Source organism: Rattus norvegicus, chromosome 2, assembly GCF_021556685.1.
Source record: "Rattus norvegicus strain SHRSP/BbbUtx chromosome 2, alternate assembly SHRSP_T2T, whole genome shotgun sequence".
In the NCBI taxonomy this organism is placed as follows: domain Eukaryota; kingdom Metazoa; phylum Chordata; class Mammalia; order Rodentia; family Muridae; genus Rattus; species Rattus norvegicus.
Window position 1 is genome coordinate 44,800,584 of NC_141535.1, and position 14,592 is coordinate 44,815,175.

General features: G+C 41.2%; 1 protein-coding gene across 17 annotated transcripts in view; it reads right to left on the reverse strand.

Moving 5' to 3' along the window:
- The window catches only part of Gpbp1 (GC-rich promoter binding protein 1), a 67,256-nt gene extending 53,852 nt beyond the window's left edge, over positions 1–13,404 (reverse strand). For 6 of the 17 annotated variants that reach the window (XM_087618130.1, XM_087618116.1, XM_087618142.1 and 3 more), the window contains exons 1-2: positions 13,252–13,378; positions 11,114–12,058 (exon numbers count right to left, since the gene is read on the reverse strand). The gene's annotated coding sequence lies outside the window, so the exon portion shown is untranslated. 17 annotated transcript variants of the gene reach the window in all.
- Between the last annotated feature and the right edge of the window lie 1,188 nt (positions 13,405–14,592).

Consider the following 14,592-nt stretch of genomic DNA (forward strand, 5'->3'; position numbering starts at 1 on the left):
ATATGTAGAGAAATCATGAAAGATAGTTACATAATATGAAGATCTGGACTGGACATTTAAGGTTATCTAAATAGGGTCAGGCCTGATGATCCATACCTATAACCCAGAACTCAAGAAATGGACTGCCACAAGTTCAAGGTCAGTCTGACCAACACAGGTTTGTAGGCCAACCAAGATGTTATCTCAAAAAAAGAAAAACTTGTATGTAAAAGTATCATTTAAAGCTATGATACCATACCACAGATTACCGAAGTAATCATACCCAAGAACAATCCAAGAGTATAATCCATTGTCTTAACAAGTTTATATGTGTGTATAAATATTTCGAATCACCACACACACTAAATCTATTGATCAAAAAAAAAATCTATTGATCAAATCAGTCCCTTCATTTTTTTATTTACCTACATTCTCCAACTCATTCTCTCCTTCTTGGCTAATCCCATGGTACTAGACACCCCATTTTCAGTTGTCTGTTTTTGTATTTGGTTTGGGGGTAGTTGTTGAGACAAGGTTTCACTATGTAGCCAGAGTTGGGCTAGCCTTGCTTTGCAGAGTAGGCAAACCTTTTGACTCTGATTCCACTGGGCTGAGATTTCAGGTCTAAGCCATCACCCAACATTCCATTCATTTTTTTTAAGACTGATTTACTTATTATATTTAAGTACACTATCACTGTCTTCAGACACACCAGAAGAGGGCATCAGATCTCATTACAGATGTTTGTGAGCCACCATGTGGTTGCTGGGAATTGAACTCAGGACCTCTCAACAAGCAGTGCTCTTAACCACTGAACCATCTCTCGAGCAGCCCCAATATCCCAAATTCTTACACTGTAGACCTCAACCCCAAATGGTATCACCTAACTGAATGTAGGAGTGGTGAAAAACCTGACAGCAGTAAAAGGATTAAAAGGATTCTCCATGCCTGACAACCAAAAACAATAATCTGACATTATTGTTCTGACAGTATTGACCCATACTGCATCAGGCACTTTCACTGCACAGAACATTGCATCAGGCAATGTTCTAAATCCAACATTCACTTCACTCTGCCTGTGCTGTCATACATACCACACAGGCTTCTAACACAAATGAAAAACAAATGTTGCCTCAAACACCTCAGATTCAAAACTATATTAATCAAGACTATACTACGCTATCAAATGCAGTACTTTAGACAAAATATTCTTTTAAACATAATGCTTTAATCACAGAAAACAAAGATTTATTTTGCTATCACCATTCGTTATCATGTACCAAATCTTTGGATTGTATTATGTTAGAATATGATTTTTAAGAAACATTATTTGAAGGGGTTGGGGATTTAGTTCAGTGGTAGGGTGCTTGCCTAGCAAGCGCAAGGCCCTGGGTTCGGTCCCCAGCTCCGAAGGAAAAAAAAAAAGAAACATTATTTGAGGGTCAAAATAGGTCAGTAAAGTTAAAGAGGTGAGCTCAGACTTGATTTCCCAGGACACATGGGAGGAGAAAGAAACCAAAATAAGTTATCCTCTGACCTCCACATGCAGCCTGTGGCACTTATGCCCACACACACAATATATGGATAGATGGAATGATGAGTGGTCAGGTAGGTAAATTAAAAAAAAAGAAAAGAAAAACAAACAACTTTAGTTACTTGGGGTTTTGTTTGCTTGCTTTAAATTGGAAGATTTGGGGCTAGGGATTTAGCTCAGTGGTAGAGCGCTTACCTAGGAAGCGCAAGGCCCTGGGTTCAGTCCCCAGCTCCGAAAAAAAGAACCAAAAAAAAAAAAAAAAAAAAAAGAACTAAATTGGAAGATTTACTTGGTGCTTTTTGGTTGTTTCTGTTGTTTTGATGGTATTTTTTAAAAAGGTTTCACATACAACAAACTAGTCTACAATTCACTACATAGCTAAACTCCTGATCCCCAAACTTGGAACTGAATCCTCAAGTTCCAAGATTACAAGAATGCACCACCATGGCTGCTGAGTTTAATTAACTGTTTAATGGACTTTGTCTTAAGAGTAGGACAGACTTATCCAACAATTTCTGAAAGGACTTTAAACATGCCTTTGCCAATATGTGTTAAGTTCATGATCTGTGCTCTCAGATAAAAAGGAAGCTACTTTTGCCATGGTGCTGATGACTACTTACTCACAGGTGAAAAAGCAGGTCTACATAGAAAGCTTCTGTGACAGAAAACCCCTACTCCCCACCTTCCGGAACCCCACAACAGCCTAAACAGAAAGCCATGAAAGAGAAATCTTAAAAATTGTGATAAGGAAGCAGAAGTGTAGCTCTCACAATTGATGGCTTCTGACATGGATGCAGGGATGCGGAGGAGGGGGAAGAACTCAGTTTTAAGGGGCTGGCCACGAGTTTGCACATTCTCCAGTGAGTATATAGGCAACAGAAATCAGGATTTTTTTTTTTATCTTATTTGGGAGGATCTTAAGGGTGGAGACTGACCTGGAATGACTGGAAGTATGTGCTCACATGCTCCCAATTCATGATGTAAGATTCCAGAATAATCACTAAAAGCTGTATGAGAAATAACTGCCATTTTGCAGTGTACTCAAAATAGACATTCTCAGCACTATCATCACTAACACACGAAAGAATGTTGAAGATAGTTTACATCCTAGTTTCAAATATTCAAAGATTTAATTCTTGAAATAATCACACCCAGACACAGTGAGGAAAGTTTGTAAATAATAATATTAATAATATTAATAAGCATCACCATCATCATCATCATCATCATCATCACACCCAGACATGGTGAGGCAAGTTTGTAATCTCAGAATTTTGGAGATGGAAGTAAGATCAGTGAGTAAGAAGCCAGGTTGGGCAATCTGATATACTCTGTCTCAAAAATATTCTTTATTGATGGAATGAAATGGTAAATACAGAGTTCAAGGACCGCCAGAGCTATACAAAAAAACCCTGTCTCTAAAAAAATTTAATATATTTTAAAAAGTGAAAACTAATCAAGAATTTTTTTTTTTCCGGAGCTGGGGACCGAACCCAGGGCCTTGCGCTTCCTAGGTAAGCGCTCTACCACTGAGCTAAATCCCCAGCCCCAAGAATTTTTTTTTTAAAAGACACCAGATGAGAGCTGGAGAGATGGCTCAAAGGTTAAGAGCATTGACTGCTCTTCCAGAGTTCCTGAGTTCAAATCCCAGCAACCACATGGTGGCTCACAACCATCTGCAATAGGATCCAACACTGTCTAAAGACAGCTACGGTGGTTCATATACATAAAATAAATAAAATCTTTAAAAAAAATACACCAGATGAACTGTCTAGAGGTAGATGTCTTTGATCTCAGCACTGGGAAGGTAGAAGCAAGGTAACGCCCAAATTCAAAAGCAGCCTGTTTTATATAGTGAGTTCAATGTCAACACATAATGGGCACAAAGTGTAAAAGGATGTTTTATATTCTAGATTGATCATACTTATGATATACATTCAAATGCATTATGTTAATATAAATTCCATTCATTTACCTTGCTTATTTTAAGTATATATTATTTTGATCTAATATGAAAGAGGGTATTTTGCTTCAAAAAAGATGGGTTAATTCTATCAACTAAGCTGGATTGAGAAGAGCCTAAGAGATTAATAAAACACTGTCTAAGTGTGCACTTCCACAGAATTAGACAATTAGACTGGGAGTAGGGGGGAGAGCCAGTTGAGTTAGCTAGTGTATTCTCTGCTTCCCTCTCTGCTCCCTACTTGCTAATGCCTTGAGAGCAGATCTGCTCTGCCCTTGCACTGAAGGTACATGCTAAAATAAATCTTTCCTTACTTGAAATGGTTTCCTTGAGGTTTTTAATCACAACAAAAGTCTACAAAATATAGTTCAGTGGTGTATTCTTTTCCTGGGTGCTCTTTTTTTGTTGCCCTAGGCTCTATCTACAACTCCAAAAATACATGAAGTATATACCTAGGCTTGATAACATTTTCTTGTATACCTAGAACTTGGAAGGCAAAGGGCTAGCCTGAACTACAGAGACCTGTATTCTAAAGAGGGAGGGAGAGGGGGAGGGAGGGAAGGGGGAAGAGGAAGAAGGGGAAGAGGAAAAAAATGAAGAGGAGGGAAGAGGAGGGACTGACAGGGAGGAGGGAGATAAAAGTAGGGAGAGAAAGATCTCCAGAGATTTCAATCATATCACAAAGTTCTAGTAGACAGGAAAACTGGAAAATTGGGATAAGAGCCACTACTAGTTTACTGGAACAGAAATTACTTGGCAAAATTCAATCCCAGCATCAACTCAAAAGAGAGAAAGCAGGAGGAAAAAAAGAAAAACAAATTCAAATTCTGGCCTTGTCACCTAACCCCTCAGGTCAATTATTTAATTGTACACTGAATTTGTTTGTGACTCAAGATGGCTCAGAGGTTAAGAGCACCTACTTCTCTAGTAGAGGACTTGTGTTTTATTCCCAGAACCCACATGTTCCTGAATGATGACTAGCAACCTGCAACCGTATCATAGTCACCTAAGAATATAAAATTTAGTTGCTACACAAAATCTTTTGAGGCAGAGTAGTATTTTACTTTTCTCAATAGCATCTTAAAAACTGTAAGTCTTGATAAAGAAATATATGGGTTCAGAAGAAACACTAGTTGTATAACCTTGGCAAAACATTTGAAATCCCTGTGCCTACATCTTCCCACACAGAGAAGGCCTTCCCCACATGAGACTAAAACACAGGGTTATCCCTGAGGCTCAGAATAACATAGAACATGGTATAAACACTGATAAACATTACTTAGTAGATATTAGGATTCATTCATTGCTGAACATGAAAGAATACCTTGTAATCTCAGCATTCAACAGCCTGCGGCAAGAAATCACAGAAAGTTCAAGTCCAGCCTGGGATATATGGTAAGATCCTGTCTCAAAAATATCTAAAATAAAAGACTGTCTACAACAACAAAGTTTTAATGGATAAATATGCCAAGTATAGTGAAATACACCTGTGATCTCAGCACTAGGGAGGCTGAGGCAGGATTTGTAAATTTCAAGCCAGAGTAGGCTACAAAGCAAAGAATGCAGAAGGGTGAGGGGAGGGGAGGGGGGAAGTGGGAGAAGGGAGAAGGGGTGGAAGAGGACAGCTGTGGCTATCTTTATTCTTAAATACTTCAATACTTCTCTGGAAATATACAAACGACCCAATTAGTATATAAAAATATCCTATTAGTCATTAGAGAAAGTATATCAAAAACTGTTTACAAAGGGGCAACTAGGGGCTAGAAAGACAACTGGTTGGTAAGAGCTCTTGCTGCTGCAAAGGATAGATTACCAGCACCCACATCAGACACACAACTGCCTGTAACCAGCTCCATGGGATCTGGTGCCTCTGGCCTCTAGCATGCATACAAACACACACACACAAACGATTTAAAAAAAAAAAAAGAGGAGGAGAAGGAGGAAGAGGAGGAAGAGGGTATCTTGGCAGAGAGGCAGAGGCCAGCATGGTCTACAGAGAGTTCTAGGATAGCCAGAGAGCTAGAAAGAGAAATCCTGTCTAGAAAACTCAAGAATAGGGGCTGGGGATTTAGCTCAATGGTAGAGCGCTTACCTAGGAAGCGCAAGGTCCTGGGTTCGGTCCCCAGCTCCGGAAAAAAAAAAGAAAACTCAAGAATGTTACTGGGGAGGGTGGATCTAGAGATTTTGCAATTAAGAGCACTGAATGCTCTTCAAGAAGACCTGGGTTCAGGGTTGGGGATTTAGCTCAGTGGTAGAGCGCTTGCCTAGGAAGCGCAAGGCCCTGGGTTCGGTCCCCAGCTCCGGGGGAAAAAAAAAAAAAAGAAGACCTGGGTCCTCTGTTCCCAGCATCCACAAGGGCAGTCCACCTGTGTCTGTTAACTCCAGTTCCAAAGAATTCAATCCCAAGTTAATAAAGATGGAGAAAAAAGGGGCTGGGGATTTAGCTCAGTGGTAGAGCGCTTACCTAGGAAGCGCAAGGCCCTGGGTTCGGTCCCCAGCTCCAAAAAAAAGAAAAAAAAAAAAAAAAAAAAAAGATGGAGAAAAAATAAAGCTTATCATGAAAGCGTAAAAAGAAAACAAAAACAAAAAACAATGCCCTCTTCTCATTAGACACAAATGTGACACTACTGTGCAGGCAAAACTCATACATATAAAAAACAAAATCTTTTAATTTATTTACTATGCTAACTGATAAACAATAAACAAAGATGAGGTTATAGCTCAGCACTTGTCTTCAGTGTGATTAAAATTCATCCTAAAAAAGAAAAATACCTTACCTCCACAAGTCATAGAGCAGCTGGAAAGTTAGTAAAGTACACACACACACACACACACACACACACACACACACACACATACATATATATATGGAGATAGAGAGAGAGAGAGATTATATATAGAATATGTCTGCTCTAGGAGATCCAAGTAGATTGTGGTCCTAGCTGATATTGCAGGTATTTAGTGAAAAACCTGAAGGGAGCCAAAACATCAGCTAAGCTGTTTTTGATATTTTGGGACAGTTTCTAAAACTTTTTACAGAATAGGATAAAAAGCAACAGGTTAGCTCCTTCCTTAAAGGAAAAAATTCTAGCATAGCAAATCAAACTTTGAAATGGGGAAGCAAAGTTGTATGTCTTAAGAAGTAAAAAACACAACTTAAGATTGGCATGAATGGAATCCAGGTGATGCCATTAACAAAAACAAGAAATAGAATGGCTTGGGATAATGTAATAAATATAAACACTGGGGGCTGGAGAGATGGCTCAGAGGTTAAGAGCACTGACTGCTCTTCCAGAGGTCCTGAGTTCAATTCCCAGCAACCACATGGTGGCTCACAACCATCTGTAATGGGATCTGATGCCCTCTCCTGGTGTGTCTGAAGTCAGCTACAGTGTACTCATGCATAAAAATAAATAATTAAAAAAAATAAATAAATATAAACACTGTCAAACACTGGTTTGACATATAAACTGAATTAAGTAGATAATTTTATAACTTTACATACAACTTCACAATTCACATCATTTCCATCAGTTTAATATAAAGAACTAAGGCAAAAATTATGGTAAATACACAGTATCACAATTTCTTTTTCTAGATACCTCATATCCTCAAAATTACCCTTATCTTACATCATACCTGCATTTAAACTATTATATCAAAGTCTCATCAGGGCCTGTGACATAGATTACCAGGTATTGTCACTTGCTGCAGAACCTAAAAGCTGGAAGGCCAAGATACACATATTGCAAAGAACCCATTTTCTGAGAGCTGTCTTGACTTTCACATGAATGTAGGTGTACAGACAGGTATACCCAAACATAAATATATACATACAGTCTTTCATTCTAAGTGATACAGACAAGGCCAACTATGGTGATGTGGACCTATAATTCCTCTAACTGAGGAGGCAGAAGCAAGAGGATCTCACCAGCAGCTTTAAAAACAAAAACCTATGTAGTAATCTCAGTCCAAAAGCAGAAAGAAAAGCACAAATATTTAGATCCACATCTGTAAGATACTATATGGTTGAAAACCACATTTCAATTTGTAACTAAAAGCAAAGATCGTCCAAGTTAACGAGTAGCAAAACTAAACACGAGGTTCTCTTTTTTAGCTTCTCCAATCTCTATAGTATAATCAGGATTAACCCAAGAGGAATGATATACAGAAAAATAAATAAATAAATAAATGCCAAGGAAAATGTTCAAATAGAAGGAATGGTATCTACAAGACAGAATAAGTAAAGTATAATTTCTAAGAGTATAGACTGGGCTGGGGCTAGACTTTGTCTACCATAGATGAGTAAACGAGTTTAAAGCATAATAATTAAAAGTACAGACTGAGCGGAGAGTACTACTCTGGGTGAGAACTTGTCTAGCATGAAAGCACATCCTTAATACAAAACAAAACAAAAAACCATCAGGCAGGGGATAAAAGTATGGGCAGAGTCAGATCACTTGGATTCTAATTCTAAGCAAGCAACTCTATTCCCACCTCAACTTCTCTAAATCGTAACTGTCTCATACCGCTATAATTACACTACTTTCCTCATAGTTGTCAAGAATGGATATGACGGGGCTGGAGAGATGGCTTAGCGGTTAAGAGCGCTGACTGCTCTTCCAGAGGTCCTGAGTTCAATTCCCAGCAACCACATGGGGGCTCACAACCATCTGAAATGGGATCCGATGCCCTCTTCTGGTATATCTGAAGTCAGTTACAGTGTATCACATACATGAAATAAAATAAACCTTAAAAAAAAAAAAAAGAATGGATATGACGTAAAAGTATGGAGGAAAACACAACACCATAATCTATAACTCTAGTTATCATAATTACAAAAAAAAAAAAAAAAACAGCCAGAGGAAGAGGAACTAGAAGTGAAAGAGGGAAGCAGTTCTAGCAGCACTTTAATTACTAACTAGTGATTCTATACAGTTCAATCTCAAAGTAAAACACTGAAAAGCTGCCAATATTCAGATGGGTTGGAAATATAGCTCAGTGGTTAGCACTTGGTTTAGCTTCCACAAAACCCTATGTTCAGCCCAGCTTCAGTGGAGGGCCATGCCTATAATTAATTTCGGCTCTGGAGAGACAGAGACAAGAGTTCAGAAGTCTAAGGTCGGCTTTGAAGTCAGCTTGGACAACATGAGACCCTGTCTTAGAACACAAGTTCAGGGGTGGGAGAGATGGCTCAGGGATGAATAACAACTGGCTGCTCTTCCAGAGGACCTCAGTTTGATTTCCAGCACCAATGTGGAGTAGCTCACAACTGCCTATAACTCTCTCCTCTGGATGCCACAAGCACTGACATACTTTACAAAATTTAAGTATATACAACTGGTTTTTTTTTTTTTTTTTTGGTTCTTTTTTTCGGAGCTGGGGACCGAACCCAGGGCCTTGCGCTTCCTAGGTAAGCGCTCTACCACTGAGCTAAATCCCCAGCCCCTACAACTGGTTTTTTGTTTTTGTTTTTTGTGACTAGGTTTCCCTGCCAGAGATCCACCTGCCTCTTCCATCCACCTGCCAGGATTAAAGGGGTCCAAGCACTACACCCAGCCACCGTACATCAGCTGTTCACAGACTACTCCAGGAGTCAAATTTTCAAAGCTGATTTCTAGAGTTAATTTACCCTGGTATCAGTGCTCGGGAACAGAAGAAATTCCAAGATCACAAGAAAACAAATGTTATGTTGTTATTTTCTATGGACAAAGATTAGGTGATCTCAGTTCTCCTAACTTTCCTCACAGTATTAAAAATAGGTATCATATGAAAGTATGGAACAAAACAACACTATAATCTACAACTGCTAGTTATTGTAATTACTTCAAAAAGACAAGAGTAAGGGGAACTAAAAGTGTGAAAGGGAGGGTTTTTTTGAGGGGTCCCCTCTGCCCACCAGTTTTTTGAGCCTTACTCTGAAACTGTAGACTAGGCACTACATGACTGTCTCTTGAATGCTGGGATAAAAGGCTCACAGGACCTACTTTGTTTCTTACATTTAAGATGTATACAATTATACAAATAACTTCAAAAGCCAATTAATAGAATACAGACTCTCTCAAGTGATAGATGTTCTCATCAATTTTTACATAAATTAAGACAAAACCAATTAAAACAACTGCACACAAGACCTGGCATGTCAACATACAGGTGAATTTCAGCATATTTAAAAGTCAGGAGGACACCATGTTCCAGGCCACCCTCAATACATAACTGCCAATATTTTTTAATGTTTAAGAACAACTAAAGAGCTTTCAACACAGAAAATAAATATAATCTAGTCTGTTGGAATATAGAGAACTGAACTCTAATTCCAACTTCAGAGCAGAAAATAAATGTTAAACATGACTATCCAAATACTGACTTTAGACTATCACATCTTTTGATTTAAAGAAACTAACATAATTCAACAGGTTAGCAAAACTGTTTAGAAATAAACAATTTACTCAAGTTATAAAATGTTGGGAAAGTGTTGAAAAATAACATTTTTCTACCTCAGAAAAAGTATTTTGGATGAAGTAAACTAAATGCAGCTATACTCATCTATTTTCTAATAGTTGAATTAAAACACCTTCAGAATGCACAAACACACTGAAAAAGTAAATGTAATAACTAATAGAAAATAAAAACCAGTCCAGGTTGAAGAACTGGCCCAGTGGTTAAGAGCACATACAGTTGTTACAGATGACCTGAGTTCGACTCCAGGCAGGCAGCTGACAACTGCTTATAATTACAACTCCATGTGATCTAATACCCCTCCAACCTCCCACTCAAGTAAGCAATAATTAAAATAATATATATTATAGTATCACTAAAGATTCTTACATTTGTAAAAAGATTTCAACTACAGCAATTACTATCCAAACTTAAACAAATAAAATACTGTCTATGAACTTAAACCAGCAGAAGAGAGCTTATATATATACATATATGTGTATTATGACATACATATAAGTAATACACATAAATATGTTATGTATATAGTTTAAAGATTAAATCAACTTGCTCAATTCTTATGCTTTTTCCCCAGTAATCTTTAACTGAAGAGTATGGAATACAAACTGCTTCAATAAATTGTTTCAAAAACTTGTCTGTAATGGGTTAAAATATATAGAGTAGTTGTGCCTTAAAACAACTATTTCATAAGATATCAAATTTAAAGCCAAACTTGCATTATTTTGTGTTACACTACCTCTAAACTAGATCTCTAAACTGTATGTTTAGTAATGCAGTCTAAACTCACATTTAGAAAAGAAACTGGGAATCAAGACACATGACATTTAGAATGTAAAACCAACCAGACACGTGAATTGTATAGGATTTTTTCTAAGTTTCTACCATTCTGTTACTCATAAAGTGTAGTGATTACTGACCAGAGGCATTTAAGTTTTTCAACTTTAAAAATACAAGAACTTTTAAAAGACTGTAATATCTGAAACATTTGTAAACCTTAAAATCTTCTCCATTTCAATTTACTAATAGCTAAATGGCGGGCTATTTTCGGACTTCAGAAATTTAATCAAAAACATTTTTTTCAAGAAACTGAAAGGTTTCCAAAAATAAGACAGGATCAATTTGACTCTTACTACAGATTACAAATGAACATCTAATGTGCTCACCATAGAGGTACTTACAAATTCCAAGGGGACTGCACAGGAAGGTGTTGATTTTTTCTCTATAAGCTTTATGTTTTCCAGTTTGTTTTTTTATTTTGTATCCTCTGAAATATCCAAGTTCTTTGAAGATACTTAACCTATGACTATTTGACATAGAGTTACTTGAAGTCAGCTACCCATATTTATTTTGAAGTTTTCATATGGCTAGATCCAGAATTAGCCAAGTTCCTTGGATTCAAGAGCAAGGTCTTCTTTACTATTCCATGTATTTGTCACTGTTGTACTTATCCAATCCAGATGAAATATCCAATTTATGTGCCAAAAAGCAGAAACAAAAAGAAAAATTTCACATCTGAAGATTACGTCTAAACATCAGCGTATACAGACAACAAAGAGCTATCTCAACACTACCATGCTGCTGTGGAACTGGAACATCTTACATTCCCAAGTAAATAAAAGATAAGAAGAAAAAAACTCTGTATTCTTTCAATGTCTTCATTTAGAAAAGCTGTCCCATTGTAATATGAAAAGAGCTGAAGTCAAAAATTACTAAAACTTTTAATAAAGGTAAAAAGAACTGCCACAAAACTTCAGCAATATTTAAACAGTAATTTGAAACTGCTGAAACTACTCAGTACACAAATCAAACATATCTTACAGTTTTGGCTGAAGAACACCAACAGGAGAGGGGGAAGAGACAAAATTAACACCAGACGAAATACTTTAACCACTTATATAATCCGTTTGAACCAAAATACTGAAGAAATGGCTGGGTCTTTTAAGTAGCTCGTTGTTCACTACTATCATTCACTTCAGAGATGATTCTTGCCAATTTTAATAAACTTCTGGGGCAAAATTACCCCAAACAAAAACAAACTGTAATTCCAAAATGGCCACTTGAAATATCCGGGGCCTTTAAACAAAACCTAGATGATGATCTTCATATCTGCCAAACTCAGTCACCTGTAAAAGTTGTATATAAAAGAAAAACTTAAGTCAGTTTTTATTTTCAAATTAAAATTAACCACCACTTTGAAAAAAATTAACCTCTAGGAAATTTTTTTATCTACATAGTCCTAAAAAAAAGAGCTGGGGAAAAAGTCGCTTCCTGGCACTTGAGAGTCTACTGAATGAAGGGGAACTGTGGGTGGGTATCATTGAGGACAGAGTTCCGACTGGAACTGGGAACTGCGTGCAGGTAGAATACTGGAGGTTGTTATGTACCAAACTTAAAACTTTGAGCAAATATTAAAACTATGAAATTGGCACAGGATCTTATCACTGATCCTCCTAATTCTATCCCATGTGTCAAAGGAAAACAAATGGACAGGTGGTGCTGCCACGGAGCGTTAGTAAACCTAACTCCGAGAATGAGAGGCAAAAGGAGAATGACGCTCCTTCCAAAATGCAATCTCTGAGAGAATGGAGCAGCTGGATTTTACCCACGAAGGCTGGGTAGGAAGGTGGGAGGGGAGCGTGGCAAGAAGAGTGGCTAAGATTCGCCTGAGACTGACTTGCCAGCCTCAGAAAGCAGCAGTGGGCTAAAGGTGTACGTTCCCGTTTCCTTGTTTTAAGCAAACAGGTTTCGGCCAAAACTCAAGGAGTGGGAGGTGCGGGTCCGACTCGCCCACCACGTTAAGGATGGTGTCCTCCCCCGAAAAATAACAGGTCCCGTCGGACTCGGAGCCGACACGACTTCGGAGCGCAGGTAGCGCTCGCCTCGGCGAGCAACTACCACGGCAACTGCCACGGAGCCGGGCGCGGCGGGGAGGGCGAAGCTCCGCCGAGCACACGGCGGAAGGCCACAGCTCGGCCGCGACTCGCCCCGGGCTGGCTTGGTGGTGCCCAGGAAGGCGCGTGCCCCGGCCTGGGGCAGCCCGACGCCGCCGGCGCCCCAGCCGTTCCCGGCCTCCGCCAAACACCCCCCCACGGCCGCCGAGGCCCGCCGCCCACCTCGCCCCACAGCCGCCGCCTCCGCTCCGCCGAGCTGAGTCAACGCCGAGGGCGGGCGCCCCGCGCCTCACGCCGCCCCCCGGCCGCCCGCAGCCTCACGCCTCGCGCCACCAACGCCGCTCCCGACCCCTCAAGCCCCAACGCCGACACGGGTACCCTCTGGTCCCCGGGACTCCGGTACGGGGCCCAGGGGACTGTGTTACCTTCTGCCCCACCAGAGGTGCCCCTGGCCTGGGGGTGCCGCTGCGCTCGATCCCGGGAGGAGGTTTTCGGTACTTTGAATAATCCCCTTTTGCCGCTTTTCCCTCCCCCACAACCAGTCTCAGTCCCAAAATGGCGCCGACCCGATCCGCAATGTTCTGGGCCAAGTCTCGCGAGATCGTGGAAGGTGGCGAGGAGGGGGAAGGAACCAGAGAGGTTGAGAAGTAGAGAAGGAAGGCGGGGCGAGAGGAAAGAGGAGGAAGAAAGGGTGTAGAAGCAGCCGTGCAAACGAACCCACTGGGCGGGGCAGCAGGAGGAGGGCCTCCACCACAGAACCTTCTGGCCCAAGTAACCGCTCACGCCCCGGTCAAAGAAGCTCCGCCCTCTACGTCGGCGCCTGGGGGAGGGTAAGGGGCGGGGCTAGTCCGGAGGCGGGGCTTTGAGGAGGACCCGGAGGCTGGGCCGCGCGCGGGGTGGCGTGGGGCGGGGGAGGCGGAGGCTCGGCGCGGTGACGTCAGGAGCAGCTGGAGCCGGGGATTACCCCCTGCTGCTGACGTGAGGACGGTGAACAATCCGGAACGTTCGGTGGAAGGGGGAATTCCCGGCCGTTCCCTGAGGAGCGCCTCTTTGCAGCCGCGGGCCCTCCCCGAGCTCGGGACGGTGGGGTGAAGAGGACGAGCGCGGGCGGGCAGGCGGGCTCGCAGGACCTGCGGCGCTCCTCAGTCTGCCGAGCCACGAAGCCCGGAACGGCCGGTTGCGGGCGCCGCTCGGCTCCGCCTGTAGCCGCGGCTCGCAGGCGGCTCAGCGCGGACTCTCAGCGCTACGTGGGCGGAGCCGGCCCTGCCTGAGTGATTGGGCGCCGCGATCGCGCGCCACGCGGAGCGTGCGGGACGTTAACACGCGGAAACCGGGGTAGGAGGCGCGCGAGGCTCGACTGCAGCCTCGGTTCCTCCCGAGTGCAAAGGGCTGCCAGATGGCACCGCACTATAATTTGTCTTTCTAATAACTCTTAAAGGAGGTGCATTATTTCACCAGCGTTATCCTGGGAATCCGCAAAGCACAAACATTAGTTTGTTTTTTTTTAAATAAATGTTACGGTATTCAGTCTCCCTACTAGTCGCCAAAGGTTCACTCTGGAAAGGGTGAAGATGGCATTCCAAGAGGAATAAAAGGAGAATAAACAAGGGGGAAGCATCCTAAAGAAGGAAAATAAAACTCGCCTCTACCTTCTACCGAACCATTGGAGCGTCATTTCCTAAAAACTTTTTATATGCATTATCGCGTTTGTAGTCTAGTGCGTTGCTCCTACAAGTTCGCCGAAACACCACTGTAATGTCAACACC